Source organism: Tachysurus vachellii, chromosome 1, assembly GCF_030014155.1.
Source record: "Tachysurus vachellii isolate PV-2020 chromosome 1, HZAU_Pvac_v1, whole genome shotgun sequence".
Lineage (NCBI taxonomy): Eukaryota > Metazoa > Chordata > Actinopteri > Siluriformes > Bagridae > Tachysurus > Tachysurus vachellii.
This window is the reverse complement of record NC_083460.1, coordinates 37,468,611-37,492,579: the sequence shown is the minus strand read 5'-3', so window position 1 is coordinate 37,492,579 and position 23,969 is coordinate 37,468,611. Positions and strand designations below refer to the sequence as shown.

Sequence of the window (23,969 nt, the reverse complement as noted above, 5' to 3'; positions counted from 1 at the left end):
ACCATATAAAAATAAGAAAACAAAAAAGGCCAGCTGTAAAAAAAAAAGAAAAACTCACAATGGTCCTATTCTTAAGTTCAAATGAGATATAAATGCCCCAAAAAGTCATATGAAGGAGAGGAACTTTCCCATAACAAAATAAGCGCATTCTTGTTCTTAACATGCCCTCGTAAATGTGTTGCTTCTTTTTGTGTGAACTGCGGCGTCTGGTTGTTGGTCAGTCAACTCCCCGGCCTGCTTCGTGATGACTGAACAATAACGCATAATGAAGAAATGAGAACACATGCAGAAAATGCTCATCAATACAGAGAAATCTGAAACAAATAAATAATAAGCTCAAGTGTGTCTTTTCTTCATTTTGATTTATGGATCAGTCTTTAAAAACTGGAGTGTCTGAGTTTTCTCTCAACGTTTAGAGTGCACTAGACCATGCACTCAACACCAATCAATCAGTGCGACCAGTCAGACGCAAAGCGACGGAGGATTCCAGAGCTCACTCCCATGACAGAACCAACAGTCCCTTATAATTTAACAGAAACAACTGTATGACTGCTGAAAATAACATTATCTGTCAACATATTCCATGTTTCTTTAAAATACTATTCCACTTAATAAATGCTTACTAACAAGCGCTTACTAAAACTGACAGACACAGGAACAGTTTCTTTCCCCAGACAATCACCCTGATTAACAACTCACCATAATTACATTCACTGCTTCTTATCATAAGTACTGCATTATCAGGACTGTCAGTCATCACATCATCTGTATATTACACACATTACTGCTGCTGCATATTGCACAAAATTGTTATTTGCACTCCCACACTTTATGTACATACCTGATCGTTCATATTCTATATTCATATTTTATATATTTTACTCACTCACTCACTCACTCATTTTCTACCGCTTATCCGAACTACCTCGGGTCACGGGGAGCCTGTGCCTATCTCAGGCGTCATCGGGCATCAAGGCAGGATACACCCTGGACGGAGTGCCAACCCATCGCAGGGCACACACACACTCTCATTCACTCACACAATCACACACTACGGACAATTTTCCAGAGATGCCAATCAACCTACCATGCATGTCTTTGGACCGGGGAGGAAACCGGAGTACCCGGAGGAAACCCCCGAGGCACAGGGAGAACATGCAAACTCCACACACACAAGGCGGAGCCGGGAATCGAACCCCCAACCCTGGAGGTGTGAAGCGAACGTGCTAACCACTAAGCCATGGTGCCCCCCTTATATATTTTATTCATTCTATATTCATATTTTATACTCATTCTGTCTATATTGTATCTCATCGTCTGCATTGTTTTCTTGTACAGTATAGTGTTATTTATGTTTGTACCTTCGAGAGTCACAAACTGCTGGAACAAAATTCCTTGTGTGTGTCAACACACTTGGCCAATAAACCTGATTCTGATTCTGACTTTGATTTAATTTGCACTTTTATTAATGTGACCTTTAAAAAGAAACAGAATAAAGTCTTCCAAAAGTTGAGGGTGTATGTAGGGGTGTCAACTGCTGTTTAATAAAGTGTCATTTTAGTAGAAGGGTTTGGTATGAGCAATCAAGGTGTAGTGGCTTAATTTTAATATACATACAATATCGATATATTTAGAGATGGTGGGGTAGCTGCAAGGACTGGGAAACTAGTCAGTATTAAGGTCAAGATGGATGGAGGGTAATTAAAAAGCTCCTTGTTACACAATCGAATTGATAACATGCAGTTACAAAAAGGAAATGATTCATAAACACACTCTCTGGTGTCACCCAGATGAGTATGGGTTTCCATTTTGAGATTCGTTCTTTTCTCGTGCTGCTCAGGGAGTTTTTTCCTAAACACCGTTGCCTCTGGATTGCTCACCTTTTAGTGCTATAGATATAAAATTGAATTAAAGGGAAACCTGATCTAATCTAAGACTTAAATCTTGGTCTGAAGTTTTGTCTTCTAACAAGACAACGGACCAAACTTTACTGCCAAAACTACACTGTAGCATAAACCAAGAAACTGAATGTATTATAATGGTCCGGTCAATGTCCAAACTTTAATCCAATTGCGAAGCTACAGTATGAGAAAAATTGACAAGACAATTCTAAATTGTACCATTTCGAAAAGACAAAAGGTTTAGGGTTGGCGAACCCTTATTCTAGAACATCCATGAGACACTTTACTTCCTGTTTTCACTTACTCTAAGGGCCTTTTTACACCTGGTCACTTCATGTGTTTTCTGTGATCAGATAGCTATCCGATGGTAAAAAGACCAGGTCTAAATGCCCTCGGAAACGTTTTCGAGACGGATATAAATCAGATGGTTCAAACCACTTCAGGAGGTGGTCTGGGACGCATTTCAGATGAAACTGGACAGGTGTAAATGAATGTGGTTGTTCAAGCCACATACGTCAGCGCTATACTCCTCCCAAACGGAAGTACGTCACTCGCAGGTGATCTTTCACTCAGGTGTCTCGTTGGGTCTTAAAATGCGCTGCTGCTGCCAGCGAAAATGCAGCAAACAGTAAACGCTGTTTTTTGTACCATAACCGTCGTAACAAGTTTTTGCGTCTTCTTTTTTATTGCATTCTGAAAAGCGCATACACCAAAGCGTGTTCCATTTCAATTACCCCGGAAATGAGGTCAAATATATTTGCATTTTGGGCGGGAGTAGAAAGATCGGATCGATATCCGATTCGCCGAGACGCATTTATGTGGCCTGATGTAAATGGAACAGTTTTAACAAATCAGATAGCTATCGGATCAGAGACAACACATGAAGTGACCAGGTGTAAAAAGGCCCTATAACAGCATTCCTTCACCAGCAGCTGGCCATGTTAGCAAGAAAAAAGTGAGGGAAAACCTCAGAGAGTTACAGCTTTATCTATTACGGTTATAAAGTGCTGAAACTGGAGCATGTGAAAGAGAGATCAGATAAATCACTTCACATTTTAAATAATAATTCACTCATAAATCTTTACTCTCACAAAACTTTTTAAAGAAATGTTATCTTTATTTATTGGGTGCCAAAAATTAAATTACAATTTCACAGATCACTTCAAGAAGTAAAGTATAGATTTTAAACATGCATGAAATAAATTATGTGTAAATGATCATTATTCAAATTATTTTTTTTCTGTGGTGAACTATGTATTCCTCAGTATAATCTACTGAAATGATCACCTTTTAAAATGCCATGATTTATGAACATCGTGTGTCATTCTATCAGACGCATATATTTGCCAATCTAGCAAGCAGCCAATCTATGTTACAGTTAGAAAATCAGCTCGGGTTTTGATCTAATTTTTTTTTTCTTATATTCTCAGTGATTTATTTGACTATTACAGTAGGTTCATGACTAAAATGAGGCATTTAGGAAGTCAGCAAGAAGTGTTTACTGCATCAGCCTTTAATCTCATCACTTGGTGTGTATTGTACCATTTAATCTGATTCTTTTAAAGATGTACAAATTATTTATTGAAATGACATAACAACCTGGGATGATGATGATGATGATGATGTTGATTAAAAATTAGTAGTAGTAGCATTCCAGAAATAAGAATGTGAATGTGTTCAAATTTAAATTTGAGCCAAATGACATTCAAGAACATGCATTAAAAAAAGAAAAGAAAACACTTGAAAGGAAAAACTAAAAAAATTAATTTTTACTCATAGCGACTTCTATTATGACAATTTCCTCTGATTGTGAATGTAGTAATTAAATTTTAGTTCAAATTTGACCCAATTGATATTCAACAATAATAAAAGAAAAAAACAAAAAACAAAAAACAAAAATCAACCAAAACTGTTCTTATAGTGACTTCTATTCTGACAGTTCCCTCTGTCTCCTGGCTCTTGGCTTTTTCCTGAGCAGTTTATCACCAATGAAAAGGCAGATGACATTCCATAAAACCCTGCGAAATAGCAGTAATATAACCAAAACCACCACCAGAACACCAGAAAACATTTTGAAACTACACTACAAAGTAAAACCTAATGGTGTTTAAAAGCGACAAAATCCCTTTTACACTCCTCTGTAAATTTCTTGGGCCCAGCTTTTCTCTCGTTCTGTTTGACAGTCTCAATGCCCTGTGCCTGCTGGCCAAACAGAGATGTGTAAGTATTAATTCCAAAGACGAAGCAGGAGTGTGTGCCCGGAGCAATGTAATCTCAGCTGTATGCCAAGCTCAGACGCGGGGCCGAGGCGTGGGGCTCAGGCGCAGGCAGCTGACAGGGCAAGGTTGAGTTGCTGTTGCTGTGTTGTCAGGATGTAGAGGGGGGAGCAGTGGTGATGAGGGGGGCCTTCTGCACTATTCAGTCCTGGCTTTACCCACTTCAACCTGCTAACAATGACAGCTCTGTCCGAGAGAACTCCAAGAACCGAGCCGGGGCCCCCTCCCAAACTAAGAGCCCTGATTTGTGGAGTGTGCCCCGCTCCCTTCTCCCTCTGATCCCTTGTCTATCTGTCCTTCGCTCCTTTCTTTGGCACAGCACTGATGTAATCCAAAAACATCCACGGGAGCAGCTGCACAGCGAAACTGTCCTCTCCAGCTCTCTCTCTCTCTCTTGCTCGTTTTTTTTTTCTCTCACTCTCTATCTCTCTCAGCCGCTTTCTTCTCCTTTTCTTTCTCCAGTGGCATGCGAGGCTGTTGCAGGGAGGGAGCTGTGGGGAGCAGAGACAATTAGGGCCTTTCTCTTCTCTAAAATGGGCTATCACTTCAAATCTCCTTTGCCATCTACCTCCGTATCCTGTTTGAAGAGCTTTCGGCGTCTGGGTCGAGGACAAATAAAGAATTCCAACAGTTTGGGAATGCGGCTTCAGACATACGTTTAGATTCAGAAATGATGGAATCAGAAGGAGTTAAAAGCTGTAATGTGGTATATAATGTGTGGAAAAGCTCACCTGATATTCAGATGCCAGGAGCTCTTAAGTCACTAATCTTAAGCAGCAGCCTTATCCTAAAGTAAAGACCGTGTGTTTAAATTTATGTTTTGAAGTATAACTTTTCCGATAGAGACACAAAAGCGTTCACCTTTAGTCTGATAAGAAGTTGTGGGAGGAAATCCTTCAAATCACACTGGACATTTGGGAATGTGAACTTCTCTCAAGGGTGAACTTGTGGGACTTGTGTTTCTGTTTTCACTCCCGGTGGAGCTTCTTAACACCCTGCTGCACACTTTTGCAAGGAGCCCTGAGGGATATCCTGTGTGGAAAACCTTGATCGATACCATCCCTTCTACATGCCACAGAAGATGGAGGAGCACAAAGGGTTGGCAGGCTGTGTCCTACCCAAGACCCACAAAAACATCTCTCCACAGCCTTTACATTCCATAAAGAAACGAGTACATGTGCTGTCGTCTGGAAGAGCACGACAACAAAGACTCCTAAAACAACTCTGATTGGGTTCCATGCTATCATTGAACAGATCTGGGAAATAGCTCGAGTTCTGACATTCTGTTTGACCCCAGTTGACCTCTGAGAAACTTGAGGTGGGGTGAATGCATGCAGAGTTTCTCAACAAGCCCTTGGTAATGGCAACCAGATAGGCCAAAAGCTACAAGCTGCCGAGTGGAGGAACAGGTTAGGGCACTAAGGGTCGGAAATAGGACTCCGTACAGCCACAGGGCAGGAAGTGGTCTGTTCAATGTTAGCAGGGGGGAACATTGATAGTAAATAAACAGTGTTAAAGAACAGTGCATTCAATCCTTATGTCAGCTGCCAACTTCTATGGTGGTGAACTTTGTCTTTGATCCAGTTATCTGATTGGTTGACTGAGAGGAAAGGTTTTCGAAGCCTCTTGATCTTAGATATTAGAAAAGTATACAGTATGCAATACCTCATCATTATATTGTTTAAAACAATATAAAATATAGCACTGAAAATATATGCTTTATAGTTCAATATCATCAATTTTTTAGACGAAACCTGGCCCAGAATACGTCTACAAAATGATACATATTCAATCACAAGAAGTGATTCATATTTTTATGATGTATTTTTTCATTTCATTGAAAAATTTGAAATTCCTTCCACAAATTTAATCCTTCAAGGAAATGTTTTACATAATTATATTGCAGAAATATACGTTTAATAAGCCATTTAATTTAGTTTGCCTGCATTGGCTTGTTCACTCCATTATGAGTTCCTCACTATAACATGACACACCTGAACGTAGCTGATGACCTGAATGTTTCTGGATTGTTTTGAACCATCTTCAAACACAAACCCAAAGACTCGGCATCTTGGTCACGTTTAAGTGACCAGTGGACAAACAGGAGTGCTGATGAAGATCAGTCTCAGAAAGGAAATAAGGGTTAAAAGAGGAGGAAGTATCACACAAAACCCTTGGTTCAACTGGCAGAACTTAAGAGGGTAAAGGGACACTGCACTGGAGGCAACAGCCATTTTGGTCTTTGTCCAAGCCAAGCTGAGTGCCAAATGATGAGGACACAGGGCCCAGGATGTGGGCAGACTGTGCAGTGTGGGTGGGCTGACCCCACCTCCCTTTGTGCTTGGGCCCCTGTTGATAAAATGGGCATGAAGGGATGTGCCTATTCTATCCCCATTTAACCCACATTGTGAGCCTTCAGTAGTTAGCTGGTCTTCAAATGAATTGTTGCCACTGCTTCATGCCAAGGTTAATGCCTTATTACTCTTAGCGTAGAAAAGCCAATTGGTTAAGTGTGCATCTCAAGGGCTTTAATGGCACACATCTTTGATATGGTATCAACCTCAAAAGGTTTCATGTGAGTATATAGAGGAACAGAAAATACTTTCCACATCATAGGCAGCAATTAATTGAAGAAAGAAAATGAATGAAAACCTGGTGAAATTCTGCACCATTCAATGAAGCTGCTAAATGCCAGCTTCACTTTAAAATTACAAGGTTGGTAGGACTCTAATGTCCATCTCGTTTATCCAGGAAGTCGCTCAAGAACTGTTCTGTTCACAGTTTCTGAAACATCAAGATGCTTAATTTCACAGTTCATCCATTCAAAAGAAAACTCTAACCAAATCCCATGTAATCAGAGATTTACATAGGCTGCATGTTTTTAGTATACAGATGATAGTTAAACTCATTCATTCATCTTTAGTAATCACTTTATCCCAAGTCTTGATGGATCTGGAGCCTATTCAAGGAAGACTATCCAAGGAATTCTGAGGAGGGAATACTCTGTACATGGGATGATAGTCCACTCACTCGGTCATTCACAACTAACAACAGTTTAGCGTAACCGATCCACCTACAGGAGATGGTAAGAAATCAGAGAACCTTAAGGAAACCCACATGGACACACTGAGGACATGTGAAACTGCATAATAACCCAAGCTCTGAATTGAACGAGAAATTTTGGAGTTGTGATAATTATAAAATTTATCATACAATATTATACAAATGTGTGATTGTGTTATTAAAGTAGGAGGTCCAAATTGATCATTGGGAAGATGTGCATCATCCGTGCACATCGAATTTTCAACCACTCATAAGTCAAATTTTTGGACTAACTTGTAAAGTTACGGTTAGGGGTGCAATTATATCCCTAGTTGTGAGAGTCCCTAGGTATTTAAGCATACTGTATTTTGTCAATACTTTTCTGGAAGTGATTATTTAGGGGGAAAAAACTTTGTTTTGGAATCGAGTGTATGTGTGTGTGTGTGTGTGGGGGGGGGGGTGTTGGAGGGAAGCGAGGGTTATCGACAGGCAGGGCGCAACGAATGGCTGGCGCCAGACGAGCTCCACAAGGCTGGGGAAGATTTAGCGCCAAAGAGAACCGAGTGTCGGAGCGAGTGCGTGTGTGTTTGGGAGTGTATGTGAGAGGGTCAGGCTCTGAATGCCGAGCTGTTCAGGGCAGATTTCACGGCTGGCTGATCACAGGCGTCCGAGCCTCGACCCTCGCGACAGCTGCAAGGCCCTGCCGGCATTGCCCACTCCCCCCTCTACCCACACACACCTCCTCCATCTATACTCTGCACAAAGGGGGCCAGCCTGGACCGGCACAGTCCAGCCCAACACTGCAGCGCCTGACAGGCCGCACTCGCTGCTAACGATGGCAACTGTGTGAGGTATGCATGAAGGGTGGTTGGGGGGGGTCTTGCTAATGGAGTGCGTGCGCGGGAAACACAGCAGCCCCTGCTCTCCCCCTGCAAGCTCAGCGAGGGGCTCCCGCTTTCTATGAGATTATTTCTCTTTCTTCTCTCTATTTGCTTTGCCCATTTGTTTCATTAGCATCATTTTTTCCTCTTTCTCACATCTTTTATCAAAGACTTTATCCCGATCTGCATATCCACGAACCATCTCCGCTCCAATGAGAGCACACCCCGTGTACAATACAGGGACGCTGTGGCCTTTGCACACGGGAAGTTTTTGGGAGGCCAAATTGGGTCAGAGTTCGTGGCGGACAGATTGGCATCGAGCACGGCTTTGCTTACTGTGCCCGATCAATGACAAACGGCACAAACAAATGACAGGATGATGAAGATGGGAATAAATAGCTGTAACCAGTGATAAAGGATCAGGGAATCAGTGTAAGCAGAAAACAATAGCAACATATATGCTGATCTACAACTTTCCACTTATTTCTCAAGCTGTCGTTATTTCAAAATGCAAGCCCATTAAATTATCTCCAGTTAGAAGTTAGAGGGCTACATTTAAATTTATGTTTACAGCATTTGGCGGACGGCCTCATGGCCTCTTTCAGAGCGACTTACAGATGTGCTTTGAAGTCTCAATACCAGATCAGCCTAAAAATTCTGTTGTCAGCTCGATTTTTATTCTTTCTAGTTTTTAACTTGTAGTTTAAGTTTCTTCAGGAATGACTAGGTCTTTATACGTCATTTAAGACCCCCAGCTACTCAGCTGTTTGGATATCTTGGAGAAGTTCAGAATTGTTCATTGGGGATAAATACATACAGTATACATACATACATACATACATACATACATACATACACACTGTGAACTATAAATATCTTGAATTTTTATTATATTAATTCTTTATATTACTCCTTATGTTTATCTTCTGTTCTATGTTTATGTCCTGTAAAGCTGCTTTGACACAATGTCCATTGTAAAAAGCGCTATACAAATAAACTTGAATTGAATTGAATTGAAAAAGTTCATTCCCCTAAAGTAGTGTGAAGGAGTATTCCATAATGCTAGCAAGACTATGTTTCAATTATAGATTTTAAGATTTTATCTATAGAACAACTGAAAGGTCCATAAAGATGTCATAAATAAACAATATTCATTCATTCATTCATTCATTCATCTTCTACCGCTTATCCGAACTACCTATCTCAGGCGTCATCGGGCATCAAGGCAGGATACATCCTGGACGGAGTGCCAACCCATCGCAGGGAACACACACACACACTCATTCACTCACGCACTCACACACTAGGGACAATTTTCCAGAGATGCCAATCAACCTACCATGCATGTCTTTGGACCGGGGGAGGAAACCGGAGTACCCGGAGGAAACCCCCGAGGCACGGGGAGAACATGCAAACTCCACACACACAAGGCGGAGGCGGGAATCGAACCCCCAACCCTGGAGGTGTGAGGCGAACGTGCTAACCACGAAGCCACCGTGCTCCTAAATAAACAATAAATTTGCTTAATTAAAAGGATATAATATTACACCATGAGCCTTTTATGCAAAGTTATACAAAGATCCGAGTATTGAATATCTCACAATATGGAACATAGTCATCAGCATAGTAGCATCCATCTGAGAAATAGCTAAGGTTGTGGTGCAACTTTGCATCTCTCATGGTTTTTAGGTAAAGAATAGAAAAATCTGCATATTGGAAGCAAAATTCAATAAATTCAGCATCATTAATAGTGAGTAATTTATATTACCTGATGTCTTTTTAGTTTAAACAGGTTCAAAATGGTAATTTTAGTGTAACCTATACCAATAGAAAGAATTTGAAGAAACACACACATGAAAGTATGAAAAGAACTGAAAATGGTGAAAAGGGATTAAAATACCACACATGCATTACATTTTCAAACTTGCCATATTGTTTTCACTACTGAATCAAATGAAAGAACATCTATAAATAATTTTGTATTTAATGCCTAGTTTGGTTGCATTTCCTTCTTTATTTAACCAGGTGAGAACCAGTTCTCATTTCCAATGACGACCTGACAAAGAGGCAACAGAAAAAATAACAAATACAATACACAAACACAGCTATAAACAATGACGTAAAAACAAACAAAAAACTAAAAACAAGTACAATGATCGTGAGTTAGTGACTGAATTGAATATTTAAAGGAAGAAAGCGATATAAATGAACTAAGGTGATTCCAATCATATGCAGCAGAAAACTGAAAAAAGCATCGACCAAAGGGAATGCAAAAATGAATAAATCGGCTAGAGCGCAGATTACGACTTGTATTATTAACATTAACCGCAATAAACAGCAACCAATGAGTTTGTCTGCGAGAATTAAGAGAGGACCAATTCAATAAAGAGTACAAGAGGCAGTGGTGAGTGTTAAATGAAGCTGCAGTCACAAAGCGGATTTCAAAGTAAGTGCTGTGTTTCCCACACACAGGTGAGACTTGAGCAGGATGCCCAGGTATAATTACAGTACAACCTCCCAAGTCTATAAAATCCCATTAAAAATAACTTGCATTGTATTTATTAATCTGTACCAGTGGGAATACAACAGAGCAGCAAGAGCAACTAATATGAGATAAGAACTAGATTGAGCTGGTAAAATGACCTATTTTAATATTAATGCTTGGCTGTTGTTTACCTTTTGGGTATTTATCTTGTTGCTGGTAACTACAAAATATAGAGAAGCTGATAAACAGCCGCATTACTTTTCAGCTTGTGGAACTTCATGGTACAACTTCAGTCTGTCGGAAGAGCGCCTAATATTCCTCTGCTATCATTTTCCAAAGAGTACAGCAATGTAGCTTGTAAAATCCAAACACAGACTTAATGACATGTTAAACAAAACAGTTGCCAATGATTTTCCATCACTAATTTGCATTTTATGTGTGCATACCTTGTCCTTATCCCCATTAAACTAATAAAGTCACAGTGCATTTCCAAGCAGAAGAATGTGACCGATGAATAAGCTTAATTCACCTCAATATCAATTTAATTTTGGCCGAGACATGTGGCAACGCTTTCAGTCTCGTCAGTTTACAGCTTAAATTTCCTCATAGGTTCTACCAAATGTGTGCGTGAATGATGCCCTGAAATGGACTGCGGTCCTATCCAGCGTGTATTATCACCTCATTCCCCGTGTTCCCGGAATAGGCTCCGGATTCCACCGCAACCCTGACATGGATAAAACGGTTACTGAAAGTGAATGAGTGAATTGAAATAAATTGTCCTTATTATTTCTGTCACCCCCCCCTCAGTCTCCTGATACTTACATTCCGTATGACCACCTACGAGGCTGTAAAATAAATCTCATCCATCACTGTGATGAAAAGCAGAGCTTTCAACACAAATGAGGCAGATTGTTGACTTGAACAAGTCAGCAATTGGACATAAAAAATCCATTATCATAAAATATCAGCACGATGAGGGCCTTCGTTAAAAACGGATCAAAAGTTTGAAGCAGTTAAGAATGCGCCAGGAATTAAATGCGTGAGCATACTTGGCTGTAAGTAGATTCATCGACAAGATATCAACCTCAAACTTACATTTCTATCACCGTCGGATTGGTTGTTAGGACATGGTTGTCTGTTTTGAGATCTGAACTTTATTGCAAATCTGTAGTCTGTAAAAAGAGGATAGTTTACATGTTCTACATAGCGGAGTATCCTAGATCCATTTGCTTCATTTCCTCCAGGAGAGACTTTTCCGTCTATTATTTGTAAGGGTGCCAATACCTTTGACTAAAGAAAAACGTATACAATGTTGTTTTGAAATCCCCACTCGGTATGCTAGTCGTGATTTGTTGATTTTTTTTCTGAAGGGTGCTAATACGTCTCGAATAATTGCTGTGCCATTTACTGTGATGTTTTGTATCTTGGGTTTTCATTCACAAGCACAGATATATACGATTTCCACCTTGACCTGAAGATAAAAACTACATTTAAAAACATGAGAATAAAACTACCTTTAAAACCATGAGTACCACCACTGTTCGTCCATTGGTCTAATGCTGAAGTCTCTTCTTTTTTTGACTTCTTGTTACAACAAGCAGTCTGGACATGTTCTAATGCTTTATGCTCATCATGGACCTTCATGCAGTATAAAGATACTCCCTACTGCAAAGTCCCTATGCAGTTGCCTTAATGCCTGTAAAATCATTGTAATGAGCTTAGACTGGCCTTGAACTGTGCAGACATGTGCTTAATACATAATAATCATTTTTCTTACTAGAATGGGCTATGAGTGGTATTCTAACACCAGTAACTTCAGACCGGCTAACACATAGCACACCTTCCTAAAATTGGGTACATAGTCATTACACCATATTCCAAAAATGACTACAAATTGCAATTCGGACGACTCATTTACCCACATGGCTGTATTTGGACTAAGTTGTGGAATGGAACTCTGCATAATCGATCTGTTATCACACCTAAGCCTTTGTTCCGTTTGAGAAAACACAATGACTGGGATGTTTGTCAAAGAGATATTAACGTTTATAGCAAGGAATCCACTCCCCCGCCCTCCCGTTGGCTGGCACAGATTTACACCTACAACGAAAATTTGGCACAAAGGTTTCATGCACCTCATGTGACAGCAAGAGCATTTGAGTGCCTGCTGAATCTGAGCCGATATATGCATTCCACATGCTCTGAGAGCTGGGATCGGCTAGGCAAAGACAGAGAGGGCAGGTAGCTGCATTTCACTGCTCAAGACTGGGCTCATTGTCCAGCTTCTGTGGGAAAATCGCAATACTTCCTTCAAGGGTGATTACTAGGAAACTTAAGATTTCGTATCAGTGACGCTTCTCATGTTTGCCACAGGGACACACATCTGCCCCTTCATATCTACCAGGCCCTTGCATACAAGCATGTGACTCCCTACCTCCCACCCCTACATTCATACACAGACTCACATTTACATATACACACAAATGATGAGGGTACCTGGTTTTTATCACTTGGCCACTTGACAGAGGGCAAGGTGTGAAGATTTAATCCAAACCCTCAGCATGGTCTATATACACTGACTGCAGGGAGGAAGATAAGCTCATTTAGATCAGAAGATAGATGTAGCCTTGCGTGCAAAAGGCCAGCATTATCATGATAACTTTAAGCTGGATAATCAAGATGAGCTACTTTATCAACTGAGGCAACTTGTGACTGCTATTACAAAAGTTATTAGCTACTTTGCTGTTAGCAAAAGCAAAAGCAGATCTAGAATTTCAGTTACCCCAAATGTTTATTGCATTATAATGCATTTGAAACTTTTTTTTTTAAAAAACATTTCTTTAAGAGAGGTGAAAGAATGTACTGTATCCAGGTCTCTGGTTATGTAAACCTTGTTCACCTACAGTAATCAGCTGCCTCAGTAGCAAGGTCTTAGTAAGGAACAGTAAGGGCATGGAAAGACTGCTGCTCACTTGTTGCTTGTGGAATGGGTCATACTGACATCTAGCGGTAGTCTAGATCACAGCTCCTCAATGCATTGTTGGAGACAAATTCTAAGCACTGCTGACATAGACTAATGGCTCCTTTTGCAGCTAATGATGGAGCAATGTGGACAGCTGCTGGGCAGCCCATGGAATGCCAACAGTGACCCCAGGCTTTGGTTGATGAAGAAGAGAGATATTCACTTTACCTCTCTAACTCTCTTTCCTTTACTTCTGCTTGAAATTATCCCTCTTTTCCCCATTCAAAGCTCATCACACCAATTCCTTTCCTTTCTAAAGGCCTGCTTCTTTTGGGGTCTTTCTTCAGCTCACCTGTATGCAAATTGGCCCAGCATTCTGTTTCATTAATCTGGGAGAGGTAGGGCGAGATAGAAGCAGATTGCTTCCGCCGCAGCAGAATGTTCGCCGCACTTTGGCCACAAGTTAATTTATTACTGGAGGGTTTGGAGGGCCAGGCGCACAGGGGATGTTTGTTAAAGATCCTTTTCAGTGCATTCACTCAGAGTACGGTGCTTTGAAACCCCCCTGCAAAAGAGTGGCCATTCACAGAGAGTGCAGGAAACCTGAGGGAAGAACTAGAGGAACAATTCTGAAGAAAGAGAGAGATTAAGCAAGGGGGGAGTGTGTGTGTGTGTGCGTGTGTGTGTGTGTGTGTGTGTGTGTGTGTGTGTGTGTGTGTGTGTGTGTGTGTTTGCAAGAGGGCAATAGAAAAAGAGAGGAATAGAACTAGCTTTAGAATAAAAAATTGTGTTAGTCCGTGTAAAGCTATTCAGATGCTGGAATGAAAAATTGAGGAAAAAGTGTAAAACTTTGCCCCAAAGTAAACTTTGAGGTCTTGTAAACCACTGTGTCGATCAATTTGATAAAACCTGGCTGCATAGCCTACAGTCAATTGAGATCTTAAACGTGAATATTTTTGAGTTCTGGGAAGGTCCCTAGGTAATGCTGTAAAGTCCTGTTGTCTTCATTGAAAAGAACTGTAAAGAACACCTTATCAGTATGCCACTACTGAAACACACCTCAGCAGCTGCCACTAACAAAAGGCCAGGCAGCGTGAAAAAGATGTGGGTTGAGCTGAAGATGAGGAGAGCTGAACTTTCTTCTCAGTAACTCATTAATTACCGCCCTCCTTATCCACTGAACAAAATTGAGCCGGTTGGACAGGAAACAGGGTACGTAAAGATGACGAAGTGGCACCTGGCTGACAGGTGTTTGGGCTGTCAAGGGGTCACGGGATTAACGGCTTCACTCACCTGACTTACCTGAGTAAGAGGAAAGGGGCAGATCCTAAAACAGACAGGTGCATCTGCTTGAGCAGTGGTACAAACACATCTAAAAAAAAAAAACCCTGGACATGCAGAGCCGGCCACATAATTACAGCTGGGGAAGCATGTGGATAGGGCTTTGAATTGCAGTGGTGGAGGTGCTGGAGAATAGAAGGGGAGTGAGAGAAGCAGATAAGTTGTCCAGTTTTCAAACCACATCAAAAAATTGATCTGTAGCCCAACTTCATTGTGTGGTTTCAAGGACAACCTCCTTTTCTTCGTTGAAGGCCCTGCCAGAGGGTAAGGACGGCCTTCCTTTTTATCACAGTGATTCCCTGGTTTTCGCTTTCTTTAATTATAGCCTGAAAAATGCAAGCCCACTCAGTCCAAAAACGAGACAGGAATTATGGCCAGGTGCGTGGGCTTCAAAGGGCCGGGGCAGAGAGGGAGGTAATAGTGGGATGTATGTTTAGTGCTTAAAGAGGCAGTTAGTTAAACCGCCTCAATGACACAACACCGGTAAAGGGCCATGCAACAGCTGTTTCTGGATCAGTTTCCTTCCATAGAACTGAGGGATCAATTCCTACACGGTGTCAGAAGGTCATGCTGACTAATCAAGCTAGAAAGATAAAAGTTTACGTTCTGTCAATAAAAAGTTAAAGCTTCAAGATTCTGGATTTACATCCTACCAGTAGAAAAACGACACCGTAAGCTACTTGTGAAAGAATATTTCGTAACATGGGTTGTGTTTCCCCTTAACTCTTGCACATATTATCACAGATCATCGCTGCGAGAGCTGTTGATATTCAGGAAGTATTAAATTCATTCATCCATTCATTTTCTACCGCTTATCCGAACTACCTCGGGTCACGGGGAGCCTGTGCCTATCTCAGGCGTCATCGGGCATCAAGGCTGGACAGACCCTGGACGGAGTACCAACCCATCGCAGGGCACACACACTCTCATTCACTCACGCAATCACACACTACGGACAATTTCCCAGAGATGCCAATCAACCTGCCATGCATGTCTTTGGACCGTGGGAGGAAACCGGAGTACCCGGAGGAAACCCCCGAGGCACGGGGAGAACATGCAAACTCCACACACACAAGGCGGAGGAGGGAATCGAACCCCCAACCCTGGAGGTGTGAGGCGAACGTGCTAACCACTAAGCCACCGTGCCCCCCTGAAGTATTAAATTCTGGATCCCAAACTGCATAATGTGCACTAAGAAGTACCTACATAGTAATGACCCCAGTGGTCTACTGACATACTGTTTAATATTGTATTATGCAGTTTGTGGCGTGATCCAGATGCTTGCAACTCTGAGGATATATATTGTGAACTGTGTATATGAGTGTGACTGTGAAAAATCAGGTGAAAAAACAAAACATCTTGGCTGCTTCATGCTACTGCGTAGGTTCACATACTGTATAACTGCATCAAAGAAGGCTCACAAAATCTAGCCAGCTACTGTATCTTCCTCTGGTTAATACAGTACTGATGTGTGTATTTTATGTTCTCTTTATATTGGATTCTCCAATATGTCAGATACTGTACATGTCAGATGGTGTTTTCAAAATGGCTACACAAAACAACACCACAGACACAAAAGTCCAACGTTTTTTATTCCTTTGGAGGTGCTCTGGTAATGTTTTTACCTATATTTAAATTGTCCAGTTTTGGTAAAACCTGTGTCCATTGGAGCCTTGGATTCATGTCAGGAGTGGACCCTGATATAATCTGTTGTTTTGTACCTTGTCCACCTCAAGGACTGATGTATATTGTATTCTGAGATGCTTTTCTGCTCATCACGATTATAAAGCATGGTTATTTGTCCAGTGATAGCTCAAGTGGTTCTGGGTTGTTGATTGGAAGTTTGGGGTTCAAGCCCCAACACTGCCAAGCTGCTACTGTTGGTCCCTTGAGAAAGGCCCTTAATCCTCTTTGCTCCAGGGGTGCTGTATCATGTTGACCCTATGCTCTGACGCTAACCATCCAAAGCTGGGATGTGTGAAGAAGAAAATTTCACTGTGCTGTAATATATATTTGTTGTTGTTTTTTTTTTAGCTCTAAAATCTAGAAACTGGTAAATCCTGCTAATGTACTGCCCTATAGAGAGTCAGACAACAGAAGGTTTAAAAGCTAAGCGTTCTTACAATCCCTGAAAAGCCTATTTTCCTTCCCATTTCAAGTCAAGAAGCTGTTATTTTCATTTCAACCATATACAGTGCATCTGAGATATAGGAAAGTGTATGTGAAACGTTTCTGCATGAGGTGGGGACAAGATTTTACAAGGAGAGGCAGCTGAGTGAGATAAACAACCACAAAGAGCAGGTGGAACTCAGGAATGTCACATGTTGTTTTACATAATTCTTTCACCATCCCTTTCTAATTACGTCTTAATAAATCAAAACGTCCTCAAACAGTCAGGTTTAATACTGTAAGCCGTTAATGCATGAGAAAAAGATCTTGTATAAATCAGTTCAGCAGAAGAGCTTTTTATTCTCTGCCAACTAGGAATGCCGTGGGAGGCAAGGCTTTACAGGCTGTGAATGCCACAGGTGAGCGCTTCTGCAGAGGTAGCAATGGGAAACACCGCAGTAATCAAAGAAGCTACAAGATAAGCACAGACATGCTAAGCACCTTCCAAATAGTTAACATAGTACAGGCCCTCACATCACTTACACATCTGTCATCACAAGCAAACTGTACATTCCGGTTTGGGAAAGTGTTGTACAGTGTTGGGTGAAAGATCCTGAGAGAGGCATGCTGACAAATTTTGTTAAACCAGTAAATGATTGATCATAATCTAACACGATCATAGAATGAATCACAAGACATGCACAGAGCTGTGAACTGAATGAGGAGATCATTGTTGTTACTCAGATTTCTGTCTGGGATGGCAAAAAAATATATATATAAATATATTAATGGGTTTTATATTTGTTTCCACATATTTCTTAATTATGTATAAAACTAAACTATTCTAACTAAACATACAAAAGAAAGATTTGTTCATTAGAGGTGATATTTTAGCTAATTGGTGACTTAACAAATAATTTAGCATCTATTAGACAAGCAGAATAAAAAAATAAAAAATAAAAAAAATAAAAAAAATAAAAAAAATAATTAAAAAAGATAAAAAAATTATTTTATATCCTATACCGCGAGTAAATGAAATCTGAGGGGATGTGAATGAAATATTCAAGGACGTGTTCAACCATTGTCATTGTGTATACTGATGATATTATGATCTATTCCATGCCTAAGGAAAATCACGTTAATCAACTGTGCCTAGTGTTATCCTGTCTCATAAAACACCGACTATACATCAAAGCAGAAAAAGTGCAAATTTAACCTGGATGCAATTACTTTCCTGGGGTACATCATAAGCAGACAAGGAGTTGAGATGGACCAGAACAAGACGCAGGAAGTGAAAGATTGGGCAACTTAATGCATAATGGAGTTACAAAGGTTCTTGGGGTTATCAAGAACTATAGAATTGTGGCTTACCACATCTCTTCTTCAAGCTAAAGCCAAGAAACTATTGGACTCTGCACAGATGGCCTTCAAACACCTTAAACATATGTTTACCACTGCACACATTGAATTGAGACATGACTGAGCTCTTAAAAGCCTTTCCAATCTGTGCACAATGCAAATCCCCTTGCCGGCTACTAGCCAGATTACTAGAACCCCTCCCCATACTAAGACACCCCCGGTCTCATATCTCAGTTGTTTTTGTCACAGACTTTACCTAACTCCCATGGTTTCACCACAATTCTGGTCATGATTCATCATTTTTCGAATGCCTACAGACTGATTCTCATATATTCCCATATACCGACGACCCCATCCACCCTATCAGCTAGGCCAGCTGGTGTGGCTGTCTACTGCCCCTTTTCCACCGAGGCAGTTTGAGTGCTGGTTCGGAGCCTAATTTAGAACCAGTTCTTTCTGTTTTCGACCGCCAAAGCACCGGCTCTGAACCAGGAAAAGTGGTTCTTAAGTAGCACCAAAACGTTGCTGGTCTAGACTCAAGAACCGCTTGTGTCCGGGACTGTGGGCGGGGCTACTGTTAATACACTTTTACTTTACCGCGATATGATACATTATCAGAACACATGATAGTATGTAGCTACATGCTAAGGCTAACTTTTTTCTGTGTTAGCGATAAAATAACATTATGTACTTTCTCGATTACAACCTCCGTTTATACAAATTACATGGAGCTGCACGTACACGTTTTTTTCGCCGCGTTAATGTAGGTTCACAAAGCCATGAGCATTAACAGTAAAGCAACATCCGCCATTGTTGATGTGTTTGTGTTTGCCGCTGCTGCGCTAAAGTTGCTGGGACACGTGACATGTACAAAGTGACGTCACACTCGGCTCTTGATGCTCTCTAGCCGGTGGAAAGGCAAACCGGTTCTTAGAAGGTTCACCAGTGGAACCAACTTTGAACCAGCACCAGTGCTAGCTCTGAACCAGCACCTGGTTCTTTCCGGTGGAAAAGAGGCATACAAGGAACTTCAAGCTTAAACTGCCCAGTCGCAATCTCATCCTAAAATTCAGGGGACCTTTCAAGATTCTACGTCAAATCAACTCTGCACACACTATCTCCTGCTCCCCACCAGTTACATCTCCCTTTCCTTGTAAATGTTCCTTCTAAAACCTGCCCAGTGCCCCAACACTATGAAAAAAAGCAGATCCCACTCCAACACCAATACTTGAAATAAAGTTTCAGCCTATCTAGTCTAAGATCTGCTGGACTCCCATCACAAAGGTAGTAGACTCCAATATCTGGTTGACTGGGAGGAGTACAACCCCGAATCAACCCATATCTTGGACCCTTCCCTTATGAGAGATTTCCACAGGACTCACACTCTTGAAAGGTGTTTCTAGGTCTGTAGCATTGTCATCAGCCACCCCTCGTCTTAACTATCAGAGGGAACTCGTGTCAGAGTACTAAATACTTCCAGTATTTTTGCACATGTACTGTAGAATATATAGTATGTACTCTGGTCGGTGCTGCTTTTGTGTATTGTCATGTAATGTTGTGTATCGGTTGTTTGCACTGTTTCCACCAGGTTGCACAGATGCACTTTATGTGGCTAGGACTAATTTACTTACGTTCTTTGCTCTGTGTTGTTCTATGTAGCTCTGTCTTTGTTCTAGGTAGCACCATGGTCCTGGAGAAACGTTGTCTTATTTCACTACCTACTATATGGAGAGAGTGGGAAAGAGGTAAAGAAGCGAGTGCAGGCAGGTTGGAATGGGTGGAGAAAGGTGTCAGGAGTTCTGTGTGATCGGAAAATATCAGCGAGAATCAAGGGGAAGGTGTACAGGACAGTGGTGAGACCGGCCGTGCTGTATGGTTTAGAGACAGCGTCACTGAAGAAGAGACAGGAGTCTGAGCTAGAGGTAGCCGAGCTGAAGATGTTGAGGTTCTCTTCGGGAGTGACGAGATTGGACAGGATTAGGAACAAGTACATCAGAGGGACAGCTCATGTTGGACGTTTGGGGGATGAAGTTAGGGAGGCCAGATTGAGATGGTTTGGACATGTTCAGAGGAGGGAGAGTGAGTATATTGGTAGGAGAATGTTGGACATGGAGCTGCCAGGCAGGAGGCAAAGAGGAAAGCCAAAGAGGAGGTACATGGATGTAATTAATGAGGATATGAAGCTAGTGGGTGCAAGTGTTGAGGATGCAGAAGATAGGGATAGGTGGAGAGAGATGATTCGCTGTGGCGACCCCTGAAGGGAAAAGCTGAAAGAAGAAGACTATATGGCACTAAAAGCTTCTTGACTTGACTACTTTTGGTCAACTATATAATATATACACTATATAAGTCAGCACTTTAATAGACGATGCCTTACTCATCGCCATTGTTTCATTTTGACGTGCATGACCCTTGCTGTGCTCATCTCGTTCTCAGCTTTTAGGTTTTGCATTTTTTGGATTACTCTGCTGGTTTTGCTTGTGGATTTTGTTTTGTTTGCTTTGTATAATAATAATCCACTGCTAATAGAATTTACACCTTCCACCTTTGGGGTTTAATCATACAAAAGAAATCTGATGCCATTGTAAAGGCAACCGGCAACCGTTACACCAAATATTAATATGTTTTAATGGATATTACTTAATATTTACATAAAGTGTATTAGTTCAGTTTTGGAGCTTCATTGACCTTAAGTATTGATTAAACATGTTCACTAAGATAAAAGAAACCTAAAGTTACAGTAAAGTTAGCATGGGATTAGTTTTAGTGCAATAGGGGACCTTGTTTCTGTCTATGAATCCGTTTACACATACGTTGTGTGTAAGCTTTAATTCAGAATGATCAAGAATTTTAAAGCACAAACAAAGACTGGTGGCTAGAAGGTTTATTATTTTTGTCTCTGGAATAAACACCAGGCAATGATTTAAAAAAAAAAAAAAAAAAGAAAAGAGGTCAATCAATCATGTAATTAGACACTTACCATAGTTCCAGTTCTTCTCATAACCCAAACACTCTTGTGGGTGTGGACCATTTACAAACGTTTATTTACAGAAATGTAAAGCAAACAATTCCAAATCAGCTAACTGTAAACTGTAAATGCCAATCTGCCAACGGTTACAGGAAGGGCAAGGACAAAAAGGGGAATATCCAGAGGAATAGTATAAGGTCATGCAGAACAGAAGGTACAGTAAGAGGAAATGTGCCTTAAAGACAGATTTACACTGAATAAACAATTTCAAGTTCAATTTGAAAGAGGTTGTTTGTTTGTTTCCTGCAAGCTCCTGTAAGTACTTCCTATTCTGTAACGTCTGCACATTTTGTACTATTACTTAATCTAACATAATCGCACACCATGTTCTACTACTTAAACATATACTTATTGCATATCATGTTCTTTTATATATATATATATATTATTCTTACTTCTTTATTATTTCGATTCAAATTCTTTTTTTTGTTGTTAGTCACATACACAATCATACACATTACCACACGGAGTGAAATGCCTTTTACGACTGTCCGCATTATAGAGTATGTACTGTAAATAAAATAGAGATAATAATAATAGAGTTAAAAACAGAATCTAAAAGTAAAAATAAAATCAATAAATAAAATGGAAATAGCTGTAGGGGGCACGGTGGCTTAGTGGTTAGCACGTTCGCCTCACACCTCCAGGGTTGGGGGTTTGATTCCCGCCTCCACCTTGTGTGTGTGGAGTTTGCATGTTCTCCCCGTGCCTCGGGGGTTTCCTCCGGGTACTCCGGTTTCCTCCCCCGGTCCAAAGACATGCATGGTAGGTTGATTGGCATCTCTGGGAAATTGTCCGTAGTGTGTGATTGTGTGAGTGAATGAGAGTGTGTGTGTGCCCTGTGATGGGTTGGCACTCCGTCCAGGGTGTATCCTGCCTTGATGCCCGATGACGCCTGAGATAGGCACAGGCTCCCCGTGACCCGAGGTAGTTCGGATAAGCGGTAGAAAATGAGTGAGAGTGAGAGAGAGAAATAGCTGTACAGAACAGAAGAAAAATTAATAGACAAGATCTAAAAAAAAAAAAAAACGGTCGTTGTCTTTAATCGCCGATTTATCATTAGAGGATAGATCCGTCATACATGAACTGAAATGAAGAACATTTCATCCCACAGAGTAACACTAGTTTCAGACTGATTAAATGAGAAGACTGACTTGATAGCTAATGAGTTTCAAGGAGCTAGTTAGTCACTATAGCAACCTACAATAGTACTATGGAATTAGTCCCTCTAGTGGCTATGTGAGGAGCTGCAGCAAGGTGATGGAACATCTACAGTACAGTATGGAGGGGTTCAGTAGTGTGAGCGCACTAGTGAGAATGCAGAATTTTGGACTTGTTTTCAATTTAACACTAAAGGTTTTATTACAAATTATTTTATCAGCAACAACTCGAGTGAAACGTAGAATCTTGGAAATACCGAATTCTGGGAATCTTTGCATTATTAGCTGATTCTCATAATCATCTAAAAAAGGAAAAATCTGGAAAAAGGAAAAGAAAATAGGAAAAAAAAAATACCTACCTAAATTGCTAAATTTTTTTTGCAGCTTTTTCTTATTTAGTTAAACTCTTTTACACTAAAAACACTTCCATTGAAAAACTAGTAGATAATAGAATAATATAATATAATAAAATTAAGCAATCAAAATAAATAAAAAAAAAAACAATCCAGTCTCTTTATATGTAAACATTTCTATTTGTTACAGGATCAGATCAAATTCATGTTTTCTAAGAAATCTGATCCTCTATTTATTGCTGGTCTTCAGCGAAATACTGATCCTGTGTATCAGATCAGTGGCATGTCTTGTTACCTATTTAATTGTTTAATCATTTATTTAGCGCCGGCTCCCTGTGTTCTTTGTGCTCCGGTGATTTTTGCGACATGGCAAAGGTTTATTTGATCTTTTCTGACCAAAATGTTCTGTGAGTGAATTTTCACCACATTTTTTGTTTCATTACTTACAGTATGAAACCAAACCAAACAGCAAACAAACCAAAAGTTCACATTTGTTCAGACTCTCTCAAAAAAAAAAGAAAAACAGAAACACACCTTATAACTCTTATGAATGTGTTATGAATGTGTAATGAACTTTATGTAGGTAGGATAATCACAGACAGTCTCAGAATATAAATTGACTGCCTAGTAAACGCCAGTGAACTGTGAGTTTTGAAGTGAGGGCAATGGTACGAGTTTGGTGCAGTGGATTAGGTTACGGACAAAGAAAGTAATAAAAATGAGTGTGTCAAATAATTTAAGTGATTTTTAAGAGGTTTTAGACCACTCCATATTGTGTGTCATATCAAGAGGGAAAGCATAAACCATGGACAGGAATGGCGGCTGTGTACAGAGAGGTCAGAGTGACTTTGTTTGTGTATTGCTGAGGGGGTGATTTGTGTCCTCGGGTTGTCAACACATACTGTTTTGGGTAAACATGCCCTGTGCAACTGGGTGTGTTTAGCTTTCTGAGATCAAAAAGAAACAGAAAAGCAGACAAACACACAGGATCAACAGTTTTCCCCGAGACAGGAATTTAAAGCTGCATTCTGATAAATAAAAGGCGAATTGACACCAAAAGGTGGTTAAAAAC

The 23,969-nt window shown here is 40.5% G+C and overlaps 1 long non-coding RNA gene across 2 annotated transcripts; it reads right to left on the bottom strand.

Moving 5' to 3' along the window:
- Window positions 1-2,997: 2,997 nt before the first annotated feature.
- Window positions 2,998-5,352, bottom strand: LOC132856627 (uncharacterized). 2 transcript variants are annotated; one of them, XR_009649444.1, is made up of 3 exons: window positions 5,039-5,352; window positions 4,909-4,964; window positions 2,998-4,776 (listed from the first exon to the last, which is right to left on the bottom strand). It is a non-coding gene; the product is annotated as an uncharacterized LOC132856627 (long non-coding RNA). The 2 variants fall into 2 exon arrangements; XR_009649443.1 differs by lacking the exon at window positions 5,039-5,352 and having other exon boundaries at window positions 4,909-5,033.
- Between the last annotated feature and the right edge of the window lie 18,617 nt (window positions 5,353-23,969).